This window comes from Trifolium pratense, linkage group LG4 (assembly GCF_020283565.1).
Source record: "Trifolium pratense cultivar HEN17-A07 linkage group LG4, ARS_RC_1.1, whole genome shotgun sequence".
Lineage (NCBI taxonomy): Eukaryota > Viridiplantae > Streptophyta > Magnoliopsida > Fabales > Fabaceae > Trifolium > Trifolium pratense.
Genome location: NC_060062.1, coordinates 29,244,199 through 29,269,486, shown reverse-complemented (window position 1 = coordinate 29,269,486; position 25,288 = coordinate 29,244,199). Strand labels below are relative to the sequence as shown.

General features: G+C 32.5%; 3 long non-coding RNA genes across 3 annotated transcripts; 1 reads left to right on the top strand and 2 right to left on the bottom strand.

Annotated features, from left to right (window-relative positions):
* Positions 1 to 12,961: 12,961 nt before the first annotated feature.
* Positions 12,962 to 16,042, bottom strand: LOC123919680. The gene is made up of 2 exons (XR_006813299.1): positions 13,262 to 16,042; positions 12,962 to 13,162 (listed from the first exon to the last, which is right to left on the bottom strand). It is a non-coding gene; the product is annotated as an uncharacterized LOC123919680 (long non-coding RNA).
* Positions 16,043 to 18,776: 2,734 nt separating this feature from the next.
* Positions 18,777 to 21,055, bottom strand: LOC123923301. The gene is made up of 2 exons (XR_006814339.1): positions 20,619 to 21,055; positions 18,777 to 19,143 (listed from the first exon to the last, which is right to left on the bottom strand). It is a non-coding gene; the product is annotated as an uncharacterized LOC123923301 (long non-coding RNA).
* LOC123923302 lies at positions 18,938 to 20,590 on the top strand. Its single transcript, XR_006814340.1, has 3 exons — positions 18,938 to 19,022; positions 19,523 to 19,622; positions 20,556 to 20,590. It is a non-coding gene; the product is annotated as an uncharacterized LOC123923302 (long non-coding RNA).
* Positions 21,056 to 25,288: the final 4,233 nt, after the last annotated feature.

Below are 25,288 nucleotides of genomic sequence, written 5' to 3'. Positions count from 1 at the left end.
AACCAGACAATAAAAGAGTTTCAATAGGAACAACTGAATTTATACCCAAATTATACAAAATCAAGCATTCGTAAGGGAGTTCAACGACTCCACCTAACCTAGGAAAAATAAATTACAAAGACAATAAAGAAAAGAACTTTATTGGCCTTGGAGTTCCTTGGCCCTCCTTGCCTTCCCCTTATAGTTCTCCTAACTCTCTTTTGAATACCTGAATTTGCATGATGAAAATCTATTAGGCTTGCACATAAAAGAATAACTGACGTGTGACTGCTCATGAAAGCGTGATGGTTCAAGAGACAAAGAGACGAATAGGAAAGATGGAGTTTTGCACGGTGTACTAGTTCAACTTTCAGATACCGCAGCTGGTGAGCATATTGAGCCAAATAAATTCCACGGTATACCTTTTATTTCACATCTTATGAGTGTATCCATGCTGTGTATATTTTCTAGAACTTGTGATCGCTGTCGTGTGCGGTCAAAAATAAGTATTATAATTGAAATTCTGGTATAGCAGAACCAGATGTTGTACAGAATGTCGAGACATCTGGTCTGACATGAATAACACAGCAAGACATATAACATTAAAAACGGATACTAAGGAATAATGTTTGATCAGATGTTCCAACATTCAACTTAAAGAGAATGTCATACTTAATGTTGGAACATCTTACGCAACATAATAAAATCAACAATTAAATAAACAACACAGGAAATTGTTAACCCAGTTCAGCCAACCTGCCTACTCTGGGGGATACCAATCCAGGAGGGAAATCCACTAATAGCTCTAGTCACTAAGACCTCCAGCAAACCCTTTGAATTTACGTCTTACACTAAGACCTCCAGCTAACCCTCGGTTTACGTCTTACACTAAGACCTCCAGCAAATCCTAGGTTTACGCCTTATGACCTCGACACTACTCATGCAACTTCTGCCTAGGAACTCCTAGACATGAGATCCCATCTCACTTCCTCACAATCAACACAACCTGTGTTGTTCATATAATGTTGAATACAATGTGGTGACAATCACCGTGACATATTTTACTCTTGCTTAAAAGCTTCGAGTAAATCACACACAGTTAACTCCGTACTTCAAAGCTTAGGAGTAACCTTAAAACATTACAACTCAATAAAACACCGTCCTACTCAAGTATTAAACCAATACGTGAGAGGCTCACAAACACTATCTCCTTGCTTAAAAGCTTCAGAGATATTACAATACTCTACTCATTACCTAAAGGTTTCTAAGTGAGGACATAGTGACCAACCCGAGTGGTTCACTTACACCAACTCTCTTCTTTATATAGACAGAGCTAGCACGCTCCTGATCTTCCAAGATAACCTTCAGAACACAGCTGGTCTCTGAGTCACGTCCAGCTAAGCAAATCAGACCTTAATAAGAGCTTTCCTAAAATGGTTGATCCTCTTTAGGAAATAAACAATGTGTTGAATTATTCCATTAAGTCTTGATAAGAACATATCTTCACTAATAACGTCTTGATCAGATCAAAATATGATATACACGTTTGTAGAGTGGATTTCCATATATAGCAGATACGTGTAATAAATGCGCGAGATTTGGGCAATCTGACTGTCGTACCCAAACATGTTACAACATTTGGTCCAACATCTTTTGTACCCAACATGTTGAAACATTTGGTCCAACATCTTGCTTGTATATTTGTTTTAGCAAAATGAGGCCAACACACAAATATTCAACAATAATTATAAAACGTAGTTACAAGGTAGTTAAACCTTGGTCGTCTCACAAGGACCTCTAATTTGATAATCAGCAAAAATAAGAATGATACACAATTAAATAGGGGGTTTTGGATTTGTTTAGATAGAAAGAGTATTAGAAATTTAATTGATAAAAAGACGATCAATCCATTTGTTTTAGGAAAACTTCGTTATGATTCTATCCTCGGTTCACATAAAATATTGTTTATATATTCATGCCTTGGTTGGTTTATAAGACCGATTATACAAGCGATAAATAGTTTTATACGAATTCATTCGATTAAGCAAAGAATGTGTTCAACTAACCATGAGTAGTGAACAAGCGTCACTTAGAACACGGTTTGTATCATGACAGATTTCGACCAACCCTTTTTTGCTAAGCGCGAAAAAAACCCATATCAATTTCTATTCGAACTAGTCATACGAGCGATGAATCAATCCGAAAAGTCTCACAATATATAACTCGAAACAGAGATTAAGCATCACTATATTCGAGTTTCATAAATAAATAAATAGCATGAATTGATAAGAGAAGACAATAAATAAATAAACTGAATTACTATTAAGAATTGAACCTCAAGAAGTCTTGAACGATGTTCCCGTATACCAATGGATCAACCTAGGGTTGCTAGTTTTCCATGAGAATGTAGCAGCCTCTATTTTTGCGTGAATCAGAATTTTTATGAAACCCTAGCTGTGTTTTTTCTTTAAGTACTCAGAGAAAATTGGGCTTAAAAGGCTACGGGTCAAAAAACATAAGTTTGACCCGAAATTACATTATCTTCATAAAGTCTGGAACATAAACGTAAATATTTGACTGTTTTTTGCTCCGAACTGGGTTCTGGCCTTAACATGAAAGTTGTAGATATTTCTCTTATCTTTCCAACGCATATTCGCACAGCTCAATCCGATACTCGTAGCTCAAGTTATGACCTGCGGACGGAGAAGGATGAACATGCAATTAAATCCGAAAATTAATCAAAGAAATACATTAGAGCTCAATTATGACCCAACGTTTAGAAACATGGTAAAAAGTTAATATTAGGCTAGAAAAGCTTCCAATATGTCAAAGTACAAAGCCATAAAATATGTGCCAAAATGCACTGATCAACTTGCGACTATTCTCTACTGTTGATTGGTTTTGCATTTACACACATAGAGGCACATTTGTTTGGTGCTCTGAGCCTTTTCAAGCTACCTTGTTTATTATTTATCCGTTGCTAAACCATTTTGAGCCTAAAAAATATTCCCCTTTTCTTTCGGTGACATACCAAATTATAAGCCTTTAAGACCTGAAAATTTTTATTTGTTTGCCCTCCTTGGAGTTAGGTAGAAGCTTTAAATTTCCTTGTCATGGCATCATTTTAAGTTTGGGGTTGCTTATGGAATTAGAAACATCTTAAGTTTTGGGTAGGGGTACTAGAGAACTTAAGAAAAGAAAAAAAAAGAGAATAAGAGAGACTTACAAAAATAATGGAGTTTCTTACCAAAAAAAAAAAAAAGAAATATAAAGAGCCATTAAGCATGAAAAATAGTGGCATCTTCAAAAAAAAAACAAAAAAGAGAAAAAAAATGGCTTAATTAGTCATTTGGTCCCTTAAAGATATTTTAGGTTTCACAATGGTCCCTTAAAGAAAAAAATGTCAGGATTGGTCCCTTAAAGACACATTTGTTTCTCAATTGGTCTTTTCCGTCAATTTTTTACAAAAAATGTTAATTTTAGTAGACTGAATTGTGGATGTCATTAAGTGTAAGTGGTGCACCAAAAACCTTATTAATTTTTAAAATTTTAACTATTGAAACTTTTTGTTATATTTGGAGTTAAAATTTAACGGAAATGACCAATATGACAAAAATATATGTCTTTAAGGGACCAATCCGAACCTTTTTTTCTTTAAAGGACCAATCAAGACATTTTTTTCTTTAAGGGACCATTGTAAAACCTAAAATGTCTTTAAGGGACCAATAGACTAATTAAGCCAAAAAAAATTGAAAGATAAGTTCTCTAAGTATCTTATTAACAATGAGGTGAGCCCTGATAATGGTAATTTTTCAATAAGGAATAGTAGTGGATACCTAACTCCAATTTAGCCTATTTTTCCCAAAATTATCCTACCATTACCCAAGCCAAGTTATAACCCTCAAGACCTCAAAAATGTGTGTGATATTGACGTTTAGAATTTTTTTAAGCTTATGGTAAAATAGCATTTGCATATTGATGGAGTAAATACCCTGTCAAATTGAGTGAATTGGTGAGTGAGAGATAAGGTTGAACCTTGAACATCGTGTGGAACGGTCGTTGGACTAAATCTGATTGAAGTCTTACAAGCCAGAGTGCTAATTGAGCAGAATCAATGAAGTTAAGACCGGTGGTTCTATTGCCGGATGAAGAGAATAAGGTTTATGAGATTTTTATCATTCAAATTAATTTGTTAACTCTCTGACAATTTTGTTTTGACAGGCATGTCACTTGAGGACAAGTAACAGGTCAAGTTTGGGGTTGTGATGACAGTAACTTATTTGTTAATTTAATTGCAATTTTATAGTAGTTTTATAAGTTTTTAGAAAAAATGCATGGTCAAAAAGAAGAATATTTGAAGAAATTAACATAGCAAGAAGTTTGAAGACAAAAGATCGAATTCAAATAATCTCGCTATTTTGTGCAATTTTGAAGGCTTCTAAGACCATAATCTCGCTGCTATTTGAAAAATATTTGAATTTCAGGAGCAAACTGTATTTCTCGCGGCACTATCGAATTCAAATAGCAGCGAGATTTTTTTTTATTGCAGCAGAACATGACGTTTACTGACGTGATTTATTTTACTTCCACCTTGAGTGATGTGTCAACATGCTAATGGGGTTTAGTGGCACGTGATTTGTTGCTTTTCAAAAAGCATATATAAAAGGCTTCTTTTTAACCTAGAGAAGAATGACGCAGACCTTGCAGACTGAGGAGTAGGAATACGGCTGTGACTAGAAGAGAAAAGAATTTCTCCATAGGAGTCTTATTTCAAAGGTGCTATCATATGTTTAATTTAATTGTTATGTGAGTTATTATTATTATTATTATTATTATTATTATTATTATTATTATTATTATTATTATTATTATTATTATTATTATTATTATTATTATTATTATGAGCAACTAATCTCATTAGATTGAGGATTTTAGATGATTCTCTGTAGAACTATTTGAACCATGTAACTACGTGTTCTTATTTATGCAATCAAAACTAATAGTTATTCAGTTAATTTCGTGTTTAATGTTTTTCTTTATTTGGCCAATATCGAATTGATTTCAAGAAATATTTCACTACTGGCCCTAGGTTTTATTACTAGAACTAAATTAACTGTTTGTCAATCGTAATTGCTTTAGGAATAAAGAATTAGTTGGTATGATTGAGAATTTAACGTTCAATAACGCTTTTGATAATATTAGTTTCGCCTAAGGAATTATAGGGTACTTTATTAGATAAAAGGGATCATGAGCCAAGGAATTGGACTTAATCTATTTTGTAAAATTATCGTAACTATTAGAGTTGGTTGTTGAGAATTAGAACCTAGAGTACCAAATAGGGATACAGAGAGGATTCGAAACAATCCTTAATCGCTTCGCTCCATTAAAAAGTCTTCGTCAATCTATTGCAATTTTTATTTTAATTATCTTATAAACCAAATATATGCCAAGCATACCCCCTTATATTTTTTCGACCTAAATACGATTCAATTGTTTTGTCGAGATTGAAACAATCCCTGCGGATACGAACTTTATAAATTTTATTACTTAACGATAAGTTAGTACACTTGCTAATTTTGTCATCAGTCATCCTTGAAGTGGAAGAAATAGTCACAAGAAAGGGGGGGTTTGAATTGTGACCCTTTTAAAAATTTAATCATGCACTCTACAAAATTGATCTCAAGTGGATACTTGGATAAATGTTAGTAAAATATAAAACTGCTTGGAGAATGTTCTCTGCTGTGTTAGCATTCAAAGTGAAAGTAAATTAAGTGGTTTGTGTGATGTGTGTTTACAGAAAATAAATAGTTAAAGGTAAGAGAGATTCACACACAAAAGTTATACTGGTTCACCTGAATCCTGGGCTAGTCCGGTCCCAACGCCTGTGAGTTTTCCACTATAATCTAGATCCAGATTACAATTCTTCCCTTTGATCTAAGCCCAGATCAAAGACCCTTTATGATCTAAAACCAAGATCACAAAGTACCCAGCTATCACAAGCTGATCTACCTTAACAAGGTAACCTCAAACAGTTTAATACAAACTGACTTGAGAAAGATCCTTACAAAGATTATCAATGGTTTCTGGATCTAAGCTTTTAATCACACCGAACAGGTTGTGAAGCTTACAAATGAATTACACTCAAAATACTCATGAAATATAAATCCTATTTTTCTAGAGAGCTTGGAGTATGAGTGAAAAAGAAGAGACAAAAATACAACCACTTAAAAGTGAGTTGTGTAGCAAAGTGGTCTCTTGAGATATTTGTTGAAACTCAAAGATTAGTTTGAGAAGCAAATAAAAACACTCAATATACCAGAAGTATAGATGAGAATGAAGATCTTTGAGTGTGAGTGATAAAAGAAGAGTTTTATGACTTGTTGATAAAAACAAGTATTGATTATTTGTAGCTTGAACTCTTGCTCTTCTTGTGCAACCAACCATGCTATTTATAGATGGAGATGTCCCTCTGTAGTTTGAACATCAATTATAACCGGTGAGAGTATAGAAATAGTTGTTGTGAGAGAAACAAAACAATCCATGTGAATCTGTCCTTTAGATGCTTCAGGAGATCATTCTTCCGATGGTCTCTGCTGTCACATTGTACTTGATGGCAGAAATATTCTTTAGCCAACTGTCAATGAGTTGTTTCTGAGTATATATCCATTGCAAACATATTTCCCTTGTGTGGAAATCAGATTGAAATGTCTTTGGATAAGATTGCCACATAAGTGCAAAAACCTGGGAGATCATTCTTCAGGATGTTGGAGATCATTCTCTGTACTTGTGTAGATAATACTCATGTGCTTAATGAGCTGTTGCAAGTTGTCAAACAGCTGTAAATGCTCAAGAGAGACATAGAATAACAACTGTTCACTTGTCCTTGCAAGTACACATGAATAGTAAAGAAAGGACTCTTTTATGGGAGAATGTAGCAACCCATGTCATAGCCTTTGTACTTGATTCAGTATTGAAGCTTCCTTGCAAGTTGTATGTACTCTTTGTTGCTACATTTTCATTGGTCTAAATAACAGCACTAGTTGTCCATGAGGAATCATAAACCTTGGCAAGAGATATGTTCATGTAACTCATTGAATATGACAACAAGAGAATGTTCTCTAGTCATAATTCATTCGTTGCCTTATATGATTTATTCCACTACTATGAGCCTTGGAATATCTCTCATATAAAAGTTCATTCTTGTCTTGTACCAAGTTGACTTATGAAAAGTGATTATCCTTGAACACGCAAACATGGGAGGCCGTTCTGAGAACGTTCTACTGCCTTATAAATAATTCAACCTTTGAAATGATTTCTTCTTCAAAGTTGATTCTTGTCATTCTGCTGAACTGATATGAATGCTCTTGAGGGAAATAAACATGTTCATGATGAGAACATTGTTTCATAAGAGTTGATAATATTTCTTTTCTATATGAGAAGATAATATCTTCTTTGGTCAATCAACTTTGAATTCTTTTGTTGTTGCAAAACTTCCCACAATTTCTCTTTGATGTTTTACACACATCGTTGCTTGTTCAATGAGTATCTTTAAGATTATTTTAGTGGAGGCGTGAGTGTACTCATCTTTGAGAATGATTAAACTTTTATGCATTGTGCATAAGCTCTTTTGAAAACCTCGTGGAAGATCATTCTCAAACATTGTCATCTTGACAAGCTTTGGTAGGATGATACTTTGAGTAGCTTTTGACGATCTTTCGTACATGCATCATTCCTTTTGACATTAATTGCAATTGTAATTCTTCAAAGCATGTAGTACAAAACTCAATGTAAGTTTTGTCACACAACATCAAACATATTCTTTTGTAGTTTGTGAAGCAGGTTTTTCCATCTTGATTCTTCAACTACAATCTCCATAATCTTCCTTGAATATTTAATTCTCATTGCAAACCTTGTGGTGAAGATGAAAACTATTAACCATGAAGTTCACTTCTTGCTTGAACCTTGAATGAATCCTTGTATGATTCAAACAACAATCTTTAAAAATCTTCATGAAGCTTGTGATACTACTATTGTAATTATCTGATGATACTCCAATTCTTTCATTGTTTGAGTATATAAAATGCACTTGTTGATGTGAGTGGCTTCTAGCTCGTCCACTTTTGTCATTATCTGTCTTTGAACAAAAACTCCGGTCCAACCATCAGTAGATCACCATTCATAAAACTTAACATTTATTCCATAAGGTTTGTTGTCATAAGGTTTATTGTCATTAAAACACATATCAAAAAGGATTTTGCTTCAACAATTCTGTCTACAAAAAGACCCGTTGATGTATGTTGTACCCCACAAGGCGAAGATGTAATATTCCAACGGTTATGTCTACCCGTAAGTATGTGTACCCGTAAGTATACTTAATATATGAAACTATGACCAGTGAACTTCTAGTTGGATTTCACGGTTATGATGAGAATCTGACAACTGGATAAATTTCTTTGATGGCACCGATTGAATTTCATACAGTAGTTACCAAAATTTGACAACTAGTTGGTTTTTACAGTTTAATAATTGTGAGCATAGAACACTCACATCCTATCTTTGTTGTTATGATGGGATAACGGGCTTTCTGGGACCCGCTCATCTCAGAATATCCTGAAAAATATTAAAATAGAGGACACGATATACTTTATATTAGTTAAATATTGTAAAGAATATGTAAAGTAGAAGCTTAATGAATGATTGACAGGCAAATTTTCGTATGACTATACTAACATATTTTCCTAGGTGTAGTAGGAACTCATTGAGACTTATAGTCTCCACTCAATCCTTTTTAATTTATTTTTCTTCAAATAAACAGGTACAAGAATGATGTATAAGGAGTAACAGTGATGGGGATCATTGGGAAGCTTTGAAGTCACAGTTTACCTCTTTTATTAGAGGGGGATTCTAGCGTGGGAGACTCAAGCATGTCTCCCACGGGTGGAAAATCTAGAATACCTGTTATAGTAGGTGGATCCAGTAATAGGAAATAATAATTTTTAAATTTTTTTTAAAAAATTTTAAAACAACATAATTTATTTATACTTTAAAAGTAGAGTTATTTACAAATATTTTGGAACTTGCTACCAGATCTGTTTCTCTATAGAATTTACTGCCAAATCTGCTTCTTCCTTGTTCTTTCATTTTTGTTCTAAGATTATTTTGGAACTCTATCCTCCTTATACAATATGTGAATTTGAGATTTGTTTTTTAAATTTGAGATTTCCTTCCTCAACCTAAATCGTTTCTGCATCATCAAGAACGGAGAACAACATCCAATCAACAATTTATGCGCCCTTCGTCTAAGTCGAAACGAGAGAAGGAGATAACATGTGGAAGAGATGAAATGCAGTATTCCACCGAACAACTCCACATAGAAACAAAGAAAATGAAATAAAAATCTAATAAAAGAAAAAATGGATCTTCCATCATTGCTCTATACAACTTCAGATCTAATTATTTTTATACAAAGTTTAGATTTTTTGGTTCAATTCCTTCCATCTTTGGATTTTCTTTCTATTCAAAGTTTTTAATCTTCAGATCTTGTTCAAGCAAGCAACAATTATTTAAGTCATTAACTAACAAAACTATTATTTTCTTTCTGCACTTTTGTAGATTCAGAAAGGAAGCAACAATCTTCAAATCTCTGTTTAACAAAACTATTATTTAAGTGAAATAGATAATTAAAATAAAAAGAATAAATCAAACATTAAAAACTGCTATTATACTGTAGCAATAGGTTTCTTGTACTTAATCACAGCCGTTGAATGTTTTTTACACACATCCTACGGATGAAACCAGTCTCCCACTTGTGAGAGACATGTTTCAGTCTCCCATGCTAGAATCCCCCTTTATTAGATAGGAAATCCATGTATTAGGAATTGAGTTAGTTTTATTTCGGCTGTGTACTTAATTATGTATCCATGTACTATTAGATATATTTTTTGGGGAGTTATATTTGGTGTCATAGCAGGTCGACATCTTTCTACTTCATCTTTCCTTTTTCCAGATCTATATCCTTCTGCTACATTGATTTGTGCTTGCCTCATTTCAAAACTACACAATATCTTTTCTCTTCTGTTGGGTTTTTGTGTTGGCCGCATTTTGTTAAAACAAATGCCCTAACAAGATGTTGGACCAAATGTCTTGATATGTGAGTACGACATCGCAGTTTGCTCTGTTTCGCGTCTTATTTTTACCTGAGATCTTTTGAAAATTTATTTGAAGAATATGCTCACCCATACTTGTACGCCAAGACACGCATGTTTCTAGAACCTATAGATGGTCGTTTATGCATTGCTTGCTCCTTAAGATGTTAAAACATTTAAGGAAACAAAAATATTTGGTTATAAAATATGTGTGTTGATTATACCATTGGGTCAGCTGTTTGAAGCCCTATTGTTCATCAAGCCCATAACGTGCTCAAGCTATTTAAAGGAAGACGCTAAACCTAATTTACTAACCGAAGCTATTATTTAGAAAAATGTCATTAGGGCTTTAGTCTATCTATTGTTATTTGCAATGTTTTAAGAACCGGACCGGAGGTCGAACCGTTGTGACAACTGGTTCAAGGGTCAACCGGTCGGATCGGTTCAACCGTTATTGAACCGTTTATATTGAACCGTTCATATAATTTTTTCACGTGTTTGAGTCTATGGTTGGAAAGGAAAGATTTTTGATTTTTTAACCTTTCAATTTCAATCCATCATTTTTTTTAATTAAAAAATCAGTTTTTTTTTTTTTTTTTTTTTAAGTGAGAGAAAAACCGGCCGGTTTTTCCGGTTCACCGGTTCACACCGGTTTTTGACCGGTTCCACTGACTAGCGGTTCTTGCTAGTCGTCCGGACCGCCGAGGGCACCGGTTCGCGGTCGAACCGGTCGGACCGGCCGGTCCGGTTCGGTTTTTAAAACATTGGTTATTTGTGAGTCTCTCTTGTATCACCTTGATGCTAGAGTAGGGTTGTTTAGTTGAGTTGTACTTGTGATCTACTCCTAAGCTTTTAAGTACGGAGTTATGTTTGTTTTATTGGAGTGTGTCTCCTTCTTGTGTTAAAATGTTGTAATCATGGATTGTGTGATTGAGGGGAAGTGAGAGGGATCTCATATAAAGGAGTTCCTAGGTAGAAATTAGCATGAGTAGTGATTAGGTACGAAGTCGTACACCGAGGTGTTTGCTGAGGGCTTCAAACTAATACTATTATAGTGGATTTCCTTCATGACTTGGATGCCCCCAGATCTAGAGTAGGTGACATTGTACCGAACTGGGTTAACAAATAACCTGTGTTATTTACTTCCAACAATTTATTTTAACTTGTCTATTATGTTATGTGTTGTTACGACGTCTTGACATTACGCCTGACATTCTGTATTTTGGTGTTTGACATCGTACACGACATCTGTTTCTTGCGTTCCAGAATTTCATCTTCATAGCAATAAAAATAAAATGCGGTCCAACATGTAGAACCAGATAAAGTGCTAGTTACCATTGTGTTTTCCGATTTTCATTCAAGTTTTTGTTCTATATCTCGGTTTTACTAATTGACAATTTTTGGGACGAATTCGACATTCGATTTTTGGTCAAATCGATCAGTCTGATCTGATTTTGATTACCTTAATAGTATGCATGATGTCATAAATTCAAACCTCATTGTTTCTACAGTACCATAAAATAAAATATATATTTAACTTTTTTAAATAACATTTCATATCATATGTCAATTCAATATTTAATGAATGGATATAATAACTTAATCTTGAACCTTATCATGCATCTATTGTTAAACTTTTTAACTAGGTAGGAGTTGGATTAGACAACAAAACTAGATAAGGAAATAGTTTGCTCATTTATACAACGTAAAATATACAATTTTGAAATCTTAGGAAATTTAAATAAAATTAAAAGAAAAAATAATAGAATTTGATAATAACTTGTTAGTGAAGTAAGAGCATTGATACATCAAAGTCACCCCAATTGTATAGGACAGGACAATTTTAGTTGTACTATGTTTGATCTTAAAAATGTGTCAGTGAGTGGACAAATTGGGAGACAAGGGAGAAGACAAAAACAAAATTTTTTGTCTCTCACAAAACCACAACACAACCTTTTATCCATGTACAAGTTGTTTAAAATATCAAAATATCATTTTGTTCACCAAACATCATATAAGATAAAAAATTGTTCAATATCATAAATGTTTGTTTTGTGTTATGTTTTGCCATGTGTTGTGTTGTTCTGTCTTATGTTGTTTTGTCTAGTACTTACACTTTACTCATTCTAGTTTTTCATATCTTTTAAAAGTGAAAAAAAAAATCCTCTAAAGCTGAAGCAACAATAAGTAAGATTTTTAATTTTGTAGCGACGTTCTAGATTTTCATATAATTTAATCTATATGATTTTTGAAGTATATTATTATAAATTAAAAGTGTGAGAAAAATCATGAGTAAAGGCTTTGAACTTTGAAGTAAAATAAAAACTATATTCCCATTTAAGATAATCTATAGAGTTGGAAAGAAACTCTGATATGCTTGAATTGAAGGCCTTGTGGAAATCTCTATAATTTAGAGAAAAGAAGACAATCTAAATAATATTATTTGTTGTCGTGTTTCATTTCATTACCATCACTACGATTACTATATTATAGTTAGAGTAACAACCATTGATATATGGTTTGTTAAATTATAAAAAGATTTTTTTTTCTCTTCAAATCATTGGGTACTAAATGACAAACTCTTGGTATATTCATTTTTTTTTTTTTATAAACTCTTGGAATATTCTAACAGTACATTTGTGTGTATTTTTTTGGGTCTGAAACTGTTGTGCACAAATAGTACCAGAAGGTAATAATAACGAAATTGCAAACAATAAGAACACAAGAAGTTTGATAACGGAGTTCCCCTTAGGTACGTCTCCGGCTGCAGAATTCGCTACAGCTCGTTTCTATTAGATGAAAGAATGAATTAGGGTTTCAGTGTTACAAGCGGTATATATAATAATAATAGAATGTCGTAAATACCCCTGCATATATGAACCATACTCAACAGAAACTAAATACAAATTAATGTGGGCAAATAAACTAATTAAAAATATCTTTAAAACAATGACACTCTCCAGCAAAACATATCACTTCGAAAGGAGCCTCGCACATATCTCGCGGACAATCATAAGCTTGAGAGCACATATTAAGCGCTGTAATGAAAAAAGAAAATAAAAGGATATAAAACTAAAATGTAATAAAATATTGTACGTAATTACGAAGGAAATTAGAAAATTATTATAATGGCTTACCGTTGATGTTCTTTGTAACAAAAAAAATGGAAAGAAAGATAATAATAACATAAACAAACTTCACAATTTCAGTCATAGTTCCCCACTTTTGCATGTTAAAAATGATTTTATAACTTATCGTAAAAAAAATCTTATCACTTTATAATTTATAGACTGGAGCCTCTCTTTACATTAAGTAAATAGCTTTTTGTGCTTATGAAATTGTAAAAATTGCTTCTTAAAATTGTAATCATTATTAATTGTCTCTAAAGTACATCCAAGTGTTGATTTTGCCCTTTAACATGCTCAGTACGTAAAGACGTCACAAAAGGCTAACACATCAAAAGTCTTTATTCATTTTTTTAGTAAAATTTCCATTATTTTATAACCTTTCATGATAGGAAATGAAAAATTACCAAAGAAAATAATATTGTTGGATAATGACAAATTTTTGTAGAATTAATGGACCAAAAAGTGAACACATACTTAAGCATTAATTAAAAGTGAGTTGTTGGATCAAAATTGATTATAAAATGAGACATTACTCAAATATTGCTCTGATCAGACTCCTTTGTTGTTTTCTCTATTAAATTAGGAAAATTCTATGGTGCATTTTTTATTTGGACTGTTTTGATACATTTTTAATTTGGCCAATAAGAATGCAGTATTGACTAACTTTAAATTATATGGTACACACCATTTATATAGTACCTACCATGTATCTTTATATCTATTAATATTTCAACTAAACCCCTATCATATTAAAAGTAACAAAATTACCCTAATTATTAAATTGTTTTTAATTTTAATTGTGATTGTAAAAAAATTAAAACAATATCACCGAGCAACTAAAAAAAAAATCACAACATCATTGTTCTTGATCTCTTCATCAACATAGCAGTATAAATCCAAACTCAAAACTTGAGAGAAACTCAGATCTAAAACCCATAATCTTCTTCTCCGTTTTTCTTTTTTCGAACATTCAGATTTTTATGATTTCCCCTTCACCCCTTCATTTTTTTATTATTTTTTTTCAATTGACAGTTTTCAAATTTTACCATTGTTCTTTTCATATGAATTTTGCAATGGAGTTGAAGGTTCTACATCCCTTTTGATTTCTTTCATTATTTAAATAAATAAAAACACACATATTTGACACAAACTCATCCAAACATGTTGAGAATTTTAATTTTAGGTCTTTTGTTTTAGACTATTTGAATCAAAACTAAAATAAAAATGTATTGTAAATGGTTTTTGAGATGTTTATGGATAATTAATTGTTATTTTTTAGTTTAAATCGACTTGAAACTGTCGGGAAATTATCGAATTTCGCGCTGGTATTGCGTGTCTGAAACCGGGTTGAAGTAACCCGGCTGAAGGTTGAAGATGATGACAAGAATCAGCCACTTTAAAATACCAGAAAAAAAAAAAGAGAAGAAAATGAGCGATTTTGGCAAAACCTAGATTCGAAGTAGGGACCGTAAAACATCACCATACCAATTAACCAATTAGCTATGCCAATTTTATGTTAAATATTGCACTCCATAGGAAGTAATAAAAAGAAACAACAACAAAACAAGTAGTAATAGATTTATCTCGTTGCAAAGGAAATTAATTCGTGTCCAACTCCAAGATCTCAGCATTAATAATAGGTAACAACTTATGCTTATACATCCTTCAAAAAAAAAACTTATGCTTATACAAAAAAATAAAATAAAAATATGTAACAACTTATATAATATGTATAGTACGTGTTATTTTCTTCCATATTTATTTTTAAAAAAATTTGAAAGGATGCAGTGATGTTTTTTTTTGGAGGATATTTTTTTTTAGGATTTCATACTATGCCGATTTGTGTTTTTAATTTTTATTTATTCTCTAGTTTTTTATCTTAAAAAGGTAAAAAAAAAAAAAAAAGGTAAGAAAGAGAATACAAATAGTCTCCCATAAAAAGTAAAATAAGAAAATATCAAAAGTTTGATTTTTATTTGGTAAAGCTCCCCAAATCAAGACATTTATTCTTATAAAAAACAATTATGGCATTATGAGAGTGTATTGGAAAGATTTCAAATAGTAATTAATTGTCTTAATGAACAATTTTTATTTTTTTTCTTTCATTTAATGTGACTGTAAAGTCAAAAAAAAAAGTTTTTCAGAAGTTGGGTCGTGATTTTCAAAAACGGGTCTCGAATCCGATCCGGGTACCAGGAATTTTAGGTTGATGAACAAACTCACGCTGCTAGTCTGCTACTACGATTCCACCGTGTATTTTCACAGAAATTCCGGCCACCAAAAAAAATTATTCTTTTCATTATCTAGCACATCAAAGGGTACCAAGATCGTGAATTAATTGATTAATTAACATGACATGAGTTTTTATTAAAAAATCTAAACAAACCAAATTTTGAAACCTCTTTGAATGAGAAAAATAAAATAATCATCACAAATCGATTAACAAATTAAAAAAGGGCATAAAAGAACATAGAAATCAAAGATTAAACTCAGAACTCAAAACCCAGAAAAATCAAACCACTTTATTGTTGTTATTAAGAATCTTCATCTACTTGTAGTTCTTTAAATGGAGTTGAAGAAATTTTGAGGAGTTGATGAAGTCACAATTAGTTTTGGGGACATGAATATTTGTTTCTAGGTTTTGAGAAAGTGAAGATTATGAAGGATGAATATTTGATTTCTTGATTTTGGTTGGTGATGATGATGGGTGATGTTGTGATGATAATATTTGATTTTCAAAATATGATTTAAATCCAAATGAAAAAAATAAGTTTTAATTATTAAAATAATTTTAACTAATAAAAGGACTTTTTGTAAAAAAAAAAAAACTAATAAAAGAACTTATATGCAATAAGTAAAAGTTTCATAAGGCTCACCATAGACTTGCACTAATGTGAGAATTAAATTGAATTCTATTGGTCAAAAAAATCAGTGTTTTAAAAACCGGACTGGATCGGCCGGTCGAACCGGTCGGACCGGGAACCGGAGGTACAACGGTCTGGTCTGATCTGTGGATCGGGTAAGCAATCGAACCGATGAGAACCGGGAAAAACCGGTATAAACCGGCGAACCGGCGGTTTTGTAAACTGGCGGTTTGATTGTTTTCCTTTTTTTTTTCACGTCAATTTCTTTTTTTATAAAAAAAAAAAAAAAAGAAGAAAGAAACAGACAAATTAGAAACGATCGAGAAGGAAGTGAGATTAAGTCGAGAAGCAGAGAAGATGCAAGGAAAAAATAACAGAGACCCAATGACTCTGAGTAAGGTTGCTCTTAAAAATCTTAAATAAATGTTTACCATAACACACTTGATACTTTGTTTTTTTCCATTAACCCAGCAAAACAGAAAAACAGAGATAATGAACTTGGAAAAGCAAAAAAAAAACCAGAGAAAAAGAAGAAAAAATATGGAAGAATAGTCACTAGTGCGGCGGCTGCATGATTTAGGGTTATGCTCCATTCTCTTATGCATTATTAATATGTTTGTTGGAAAATTGGGTTAGTGGGCTCATTTATTACTTGTTAAAGTGGGGCTTTTTTTTTTTACTAAAAAGTCTGATTAATTGTATGGACTAAAATTGGCATTCCCATTACTCTAAATTTAATTAATTATGTTTCATGTACCAAAAAAAGTTTGAGAAAAATTTATAGTGAAATTTTAATCACTAAATTACTTGATAATTTTTTTTTATTAATTATATAAGGCAAATGCTAAATAGTGTCCCCGGGGCACTCTTTAAGCCCATAAATAGTAAACTTTTTATAGAATTTTTATCGGAATGCGTAAAGTCAACGCATTGGAAATTGTAGTGTTTAACTTTTTGAATAAAAAGTTTCTTTAAATAGAATGCTTAAAGAGTGCCCCGGGGGCACTCGTTAGCAAGACCCATTATATAATTTTGTTATAGACACCAATTTATTCAATCGAGTTATAAGATTTATTAATTCGGTTCGACCAATGACCCGACGGTTCGAAACAACTATGATGTCATGTTATTTTTTTAGGTGTGAAATTATGATAATTTTTTTATAAGAAATTATGATGTCATGTTATTTTTTTAGATTTATTGAAACAACTATGCCTCATTGGAATTAATTTATTAGACACTTTGTTATTCCGTTTATGTTTTATACTACAATTATACTTTGTTTAAAACTTATTTGTGTTTGATGTTTAAAATTCATTTGAATTTGCATTTTGTACTATTATAATGTGTGTGATTTTAATGTGTGCGATGACAATGTTTAGGATTTGAATTTAAGAACTTGTGACATTATGAGTTTATGAAATTTTCATATTTTTTATGATTTTTTTTAAAAGACCAAGTTATCTGATTCGATCGGTTTAATAACTATATAGTATTATTATAGAGACCGGTTCATTCCACTGGTTTAATCCGGTTTGTCATGCGGTTCGACCAGTGACCCAATGATTCGACCAATGAACCAGTGAACCAGTGCTCTCGCCGGTTCGATGATCGGTCTGATTTTTAAAACACTAAAAAAAATAGACTGCATCAAAACAGTCCAAAAAGTAACTGCACCATAAAATCTCCCATTAAATTATATGATTCTTATGTTAATACATGAAAGATGGAGGGTGACGGCTTTTTGGCAAGTATACCAAAATCGTCGAGTAATAAATTTTTTAAGTTCCTATCTTCTAGAATTGTTCCAATTTTGACGAAACAATTGTATTTATGTTGATCAAAACGTATGAAAAGGAATTGCATGCGAGCTACCCACACACCGACAAACTTGGACGATGTATTTAAGACTAGGATTGCATGCGGTCTACCCACACCCCATCAAATTCAATCATATGATACTCATTATGAGTGATTACAATTTTTTCAGAAAATAAGGATTGGTATACACCTTATGTCAAAAAAAAAAAAAAAGGATTGGTATACACTTCAATTCTTATTCGCTTTTTGGGACCAGTCACAAATTTAAGAGCAAAACTAGCAGTAATGCGAGTTAGAATCTATGCATTAACTCCTTCAGTCATGTGGGAAGAATCAGACTTGTTTCTCACAGTAGAGGTAATACCTGTATTAGCTGCTTCTGTTGGAATTAATTTAAGGAGAATGTTAACATGTGTCCTTAAGGCATATGTTAAGGAAGCAAAAATAGAAATTATTAAATACTAATTTGTGTATTTTGACTTTTGAAGCATTAACTTTCTTGTATAATTAAATGTTGAATTTCTATTTTGATATATCTTAACATGTGCCCTTAGGGCACATGTTAACAAGACCCTTAATCTATTACAATATAAGAAAATTGATTACTATGGTAAAATCAGTTTTGCCCTTGCTTCAGAAATTGCCACCTGTCCATTTCAAGGGTATTTGCAGTCCAAAATTTTTGTAATGGAACCAGATGAGAGGCTAACCGAGCCACATGGCTGGCTAACTAAGCCAAATTAATATGTTGTGAGACAAAATGCAACTTTATTGCAAGCCATGGTTCCATTTGAAGTCTACCAATTGGTTTTCAATTGTTTACTTTATGTCACATCACAACTTTTCCTTTCAAAATTCAAATTCAAATCCAAAACATTTTCCCACTCTTTGTAACTTTCATTTCATTATATACCCATTTGAAATTTATATCACTTCCTCTCATCTTCTTTCTTTGTTCTTATTCTTTCTCCTCATTTTTAACTATATTTTTTCTAACTTGATTATGTTGTATTTTGCAAAAATGATATTTTTCTCTATCTAACAAACAAGAAGATGAAAAACTTCATGCTACACAAAAGATTAAGGTATGAAAAAAAAAAACTTCCACATTTAGCTTTTATGCAATTTCTTCATAAATAATATCATGTCATTTTATCATCTAACTTTTTTTGTTTCTCCATTTTTTTATCTTCATCTCTTCAGCAACTACAAAAAAAAGAACATGAGTAAGTTAATAATGATGAATTTTATTCATATATATCACTTCTACTAATTATAAAACTTACTATTATTTTCAAGGTCACAATTATTTTGTATAAATTTGTTAAAAAAAAATGCTTGATGTTATTTTTTTAAAAAAAATTTCTTGCTATTTCTCACTTTTAACAAAATTGATGAAGAAAATTAGATAAAATAACAAATCCGGAACTGGAAATTATTAGAAGATAAAAAATAGAACAGTTTGATTATTTTAAAAGTTTTAATTAGTAGGAACTTAAAAAAAGAACAAGAATATAAGAGTGAAGATAAAACAACAAAGAGATGCCACAATTAATGTACTAACAATTTATGTGTTTCTTTTCAGAATGCATACCAAGAAAGAAAAACACGGGAAGCAAAACACTTTCAAGAAATGAAACAGGAAAACAAAGCACATACCAAGAAATTGGAAGAACTTGTATCTGGTAACATTTTTTAGTGATTATACAGCATTTATTTTTTATTTTCAGATCAAAATTAAATTAAATACTACATACATAGAAAAAAATATGAATAAAAAATAATTAGATCTACAAAATAAAAAGAAAGAATCATATACCGAGCAAATAAATAAACTGAGAATGAAAGTGAGATATGGGTTACATTGGTATATGAGATGCAATGAACTTTTTTATTTTATGGGTCTCAATGACCATACAACTGTTCTTTGATGACATGTGATTAGTCAGGTATGGTAGTAATGCACAGTAGAGGTGCAAGGTATGGTAGTACTGCACAGTAGAGGTGCAACACAGTTGAGGTGCAGGTTGCAGTACAAAATAAGAAATATTATTATTTCTGTTTAAATTAAAATTACAGTTAATCATAGATTTTGAAACAACCAAACATATTCTAAAAATATTCATATTACAAGTAAACAATATTTATACAAAAATTCATGAAAATGTTAATTTTATTTACTAAGGAAAATGCAGAAGAAGAATAATAGATAAAATAATTATTCTAAAAATATCTCAAAATGGATTAAAAAAAAGAGTAAAAGTAAACAAATTTAAATAAAAAAGAGCAATTAACATTAAATAAGAGGAATATGAATATAAACAGATCCAAAAAGAAACAAGTCAGTAACAAAAAAAATATAATTATTTCAAAAACTTTTGTAGGATCTAAAATCTAAAAGGAAAAAAATACAACTATAAGGTTCTGCGATTTTTTTTTTTTTTTTGATAAATTCTTAAACATGAAAAAAAATTAAAACGAACTAATATGATATAAAATTATGCAAAATATAAGCAGATCAAACACCAATACTGATTTACAAACATATGCATAAACTACTAAAATACTAGATCTGATCTTTTTTTTTGTCTCTAATATTGTTGATGCATGTATGACAGGAGAGGAGAAGAATGAAACCACACCACCAAATTGGGAAAAAAAATATCCAATAAGAAGCTTACATGATGAATGTCATATTAATGAGTTCAAAGTTGACCGGAGTGGAGCTTTTGTGGCGGAGCTCTGGTGTGAACCTCACAAAGATGCAAAAAAAATACAGATTTAAACTAGATATGATTTTTTTATTCTTTTGATGTCTTTGATTCCTTTGTTGTTGGTCTATAGAGAGAGTTGTTCATGGCTTCATCATAGGTGAACAGTTGAAGGTTGAAAAATGCACATCCACTAATTTTCAAGATTGCTCCTTTTTAAAATACACTTTAATATAAATATAGAGGAGAAAGAGAGCATAAAAAATATGTATTTTATTTTGTCAAAGTTTACTGGACGGAGGGGGCGACGGCCGGAATGATAGCGGCGGCTAGGGTTTTCAAAGGGAAGGTTAAGAAACTGCAACGAGAGAGAGAAACAAAATCTAAAATGTTTAAACAGGTGATGATTTTAGTAGCATGTAACCTAATGGGTTTATGTCAAGATGGGCGTAAAACACAATCCATATTTCTTAAGCCCATATTGTATTTTTTTGATTTAATATTATTCAATTAAAATGTTAAAGGTCTAAAAATGTAACATAAGGGTAAAGAGAAACTTAATAAAAAAAATAAGATGATAAAATAACTATTTTTCCCAACAAAAAAAAATATTTTGCACACGATAAATCCTAATTGATCTAAATTTTAAAATAACTATCGTATATGAGACAAATTATCAATGATAATAATTTCAATATAATTATCATATGAGAGATAAGTTTTAACTAATAATTATCATATGAGAAACAAATTTTAATTAATAATCATCATATATGAGACAAATTCTAACTGATAAAAGTTTCAAAAGAATAATCATCATATAAGACAAGTTCTATAACTAATAACAATTTCAAAGAAACTATCTTGTACGGGAGAAATACCAACTTGCAAAATAATTCATACATGACACAAGTTATAATATTTTCAAAATGACTATCAGATATACTAACCAAATCATACATGGGACAAATTATGCTATTGATTTTTATAATCGATAACAATTCCAAATTAAATATAATATATGAAATTCTGGCACACTAGTAACACGATGTTGAACACGATGCTCCAACACTGTATGTTTGATCCGATGATCCAACACTGTGTTCAACACTGAACTAGACGAACAATAAGGAAATATAAAATGCACGAAACAGAATAACACAGTTATTTGTTAACCCAGTTCAGCATAACAGCCTACTCTGGGGGATACCAATCCAGGAGTGAATCCACTATGATAGTATTAGTTTGAAGCCCTCAATAAACGCCCCGTTTATGACTTCTCACCTAATCACCACCCGTGCTATATTCTACCTAAGTCACACCTAGGTATGAGAACCTCCGCTCAACTCCTCTTAATCACAGCCACTGTGATCGTACACGTTACAGTTTACAGATGAAGACACACTTCTTAAAACATCCACCAATTCCGTACTTCAAAGCTTAGGAATGGTTCATACACACTATCTCCTTGCTTAGAAGCTCCGGAGATATTACAACACAGTAACACACAGTCCTTAATCTTGCATAAAGGTAATACAAGAAGAGGAACACAATTAACAATACTAAAACCCTAAACACACGCTTTGTAAAACTCAATTTCGGCTTCAGTGAGTTGCACAAGGGTTCAGTCTTCCTTTATATAGCACGAGCTAGGTCTTGAATTGGGCTTCAAAAACGCAGCAGGTCCAGAAGTTACTTTAAGGAATATTCTTGAATCAAATGTTTTGTTTCCATAAATAGTTGATTCATTCTGAAACAAAACTAGGTCATGGCCGCCTTCTAGAACATTAGGAAAGGCGTGCTGCTTGGTGCAAAGGTAAAAAGGCGAGATTTCCATAAATAGAACTCCACGCGAGATTAAAAACATCAGGCCCGGCCCACTGGATGTGGTATCCAATGTTGAAGCATTCCATGCAACATCTTGCTTGAACTTGATGGTGAAGCATTCTGCTCCACATCTGGCTTGAATATTTGTTTTAGCAAAATGCGGCCAACATGAAACACCAACAATCTCCCCCTTTGGCAATTTTTTTTGGCTAAAACAACCTAAGATCATTTCAACCAATCTAGAGAGATACATCTTCAAATGAAGTAAAGTAGAACACAGTCATGAAGTAAAGTAGAACATCTTCAAATGCAGTTTTCAATAGAACTTCTCAGATGAAAATAGCAAATAGACGTATCACACAAGAATAACAGAGGCATGCAACAGCGGAATAGTGAACACAACTTGCCTCACAGGAAAACGCCAATGGAGTGAAAAATATTCTCATAAAAAGAATCACCGGGGAAAAATAAATTCCCTCATATAAACTCTCAGGAAGCAAGATGTTCATTTTCAACAGAGCATCAGGTAACATGATTCAACACCGATTAGAACATCTAACATTGCGCCACAGAAGGCAACCCACAACTCATAACACTACTCTTCACAGATTCTGTAGACAATCAGCAGTACATCAAGCACACTTACCTCTCCCCCTTTTTAGCCACAAAATATGCCAAACAGAAGAGTATCAAAGAAATCCATAGTGCAGAGTATCAGAGCATAACTGATCCATATATTAGTATCTAGCAACCCGTAGTCTTGTAATAGCAGAAGCATTACTTCACATACAAAAATGTAGCAGCATTGCTATACGTAACATATACTACACTCCACAACTAGAAGGGCAAATGTCTCAACATTAAGCACCACATCATGAAACATCAGATAACTACTCCCCTTCAAGACATGCATAACAGAGTATCAAAACATCACACACCACTCATGCAAAGCACATTCAGAACATATGCAGAGCACATACATCAGATACTATGCATCACATACTGCTACCGTGCCTACAACAAATGTTTGACCATCTGTCAGCACATCATGCTCACTAAATAATACTACTCCCCCTCAATATCAGAGATGAGCAAAAATTTAATCAAACATTTTTACTCCCCCTAAAAAAATTGCATATCAGAACAAAGTATCCGAGTACCACATGCATATCAAAACTTACTCCCCCTTAACTCTTGCAGAGCAAACATAAGTACTACGACACATATCAGATGTTGCAACATCAGATAGCACATCAACATACTGCACACTACTAACTACCAACTACTCCCCCTTTTTTAGACAAAATAGGGTCTTCATAGAAATAGCAGAAAATCCAGAGACATAGTGCAGAATATCACAGTCCAGATGCACACAGGGTGCTTAAATTTAGATCATAGCCCACACATGGAAAATAAATCCAAAAGAAACATTACACAGAGGCACTGTCTTGGGGAATCATTTCCCTCATCTTCAACCTCAGAGTCTTCTTCCTCATTATCACCACCTGCATCAACACTCAGATTCTCATCAATACCTGTATCAGTTGCTTCTAATGCAGCTTCTTCAAGCTTCAGAGCATGAATCATTCGCTCAAACTACAGCTTCTTTTCATCCATCTAACTAGAGGTTGTAAGTTGTAAAGCATATCTACTACCTCCATCACAACAAACACATAGTCAACATTCACAAAATAGACATTTCCCCTTGTTTGCACAATATGACAGGGGCATAAGAAAACATTGTTCCAATCTCCCATGAACAGTCTTTGGCTGAGGTTCATCCAAGAAGTCAACCTCATCAAGATCAATCATCTCTTGTTCTTCATCTACTATCTTTTCAGACTCAGTATCTTTATCACCAAGAGAGACAACTTTCTCTATACTTTCCTCTGTTTTAGAGTCTTCAATAACATCAGCAGGAATATCATTGTTTTCTTTGTCCTGCAATTCATCTCCAGTAGCAGCCTCAAAATCACAGCTATCACCAAAAGACTCAGTGATAGTGGCAGCATTTGGATTAGGCTGGACAGAGGATGTTCCAACATCCTGTGCAACATCAAGAGTAGTAATGTTCTCCTTGATAGAAAAAGTAACAAGCTCAACAACAGAATCAGAGATGGACTTATCAGATGGAGCCACATGATCATTCACAACTACTAATGGTTGTACAGTAGCATCAACAGTATTATTAGAGTTTAACATGGTGATCTGATTGGAATAAAATAGTTTTTGATTGAATTGAACTTCAAACAAAGCACAATCAGTGGGACAGTAGGTGAAAGAGAGTTGATTGCATGTTATGACACGGTTATGGCAATTTTGATATGATTGCCCGGAATTAGCGTGCATCACTGGTGGGAGCGAAGTGAAAAATGTGGTTGCACGCTCAAAACTCCTTAACTGCTACAATTCCTTATGCAGGCAAATTCTTAATTTGCCCCTTAGCCTTTCAAACTCAACAACATCCAATGCTTTACTGAATATGTCAGCCACCTGTTCTTCAATAGCAACATGATCAAGCTTCACAATATTTTCTTCAGCTAAATCCCTGATAAATGGGACTTTGTTGACACGGGCAGGTTCTGATTTAGGATTAGTAGATTCATTGTTAGAACCTGAAACTTCATCAAATACAATATCATATGACTGTTGAATGGATGATTCAACATCTTCTGTTTTGGTTGATGGTGCAGCATCAACTATCACATTGATTGATTCCATGGTAACTTTAGTTCTAGAGTTATAAACTCTGTAAGCTCTGCTGTTTGTGGAGTATCCAAGAAAAATTCCTTCTGATGCACATAAATCAAAGA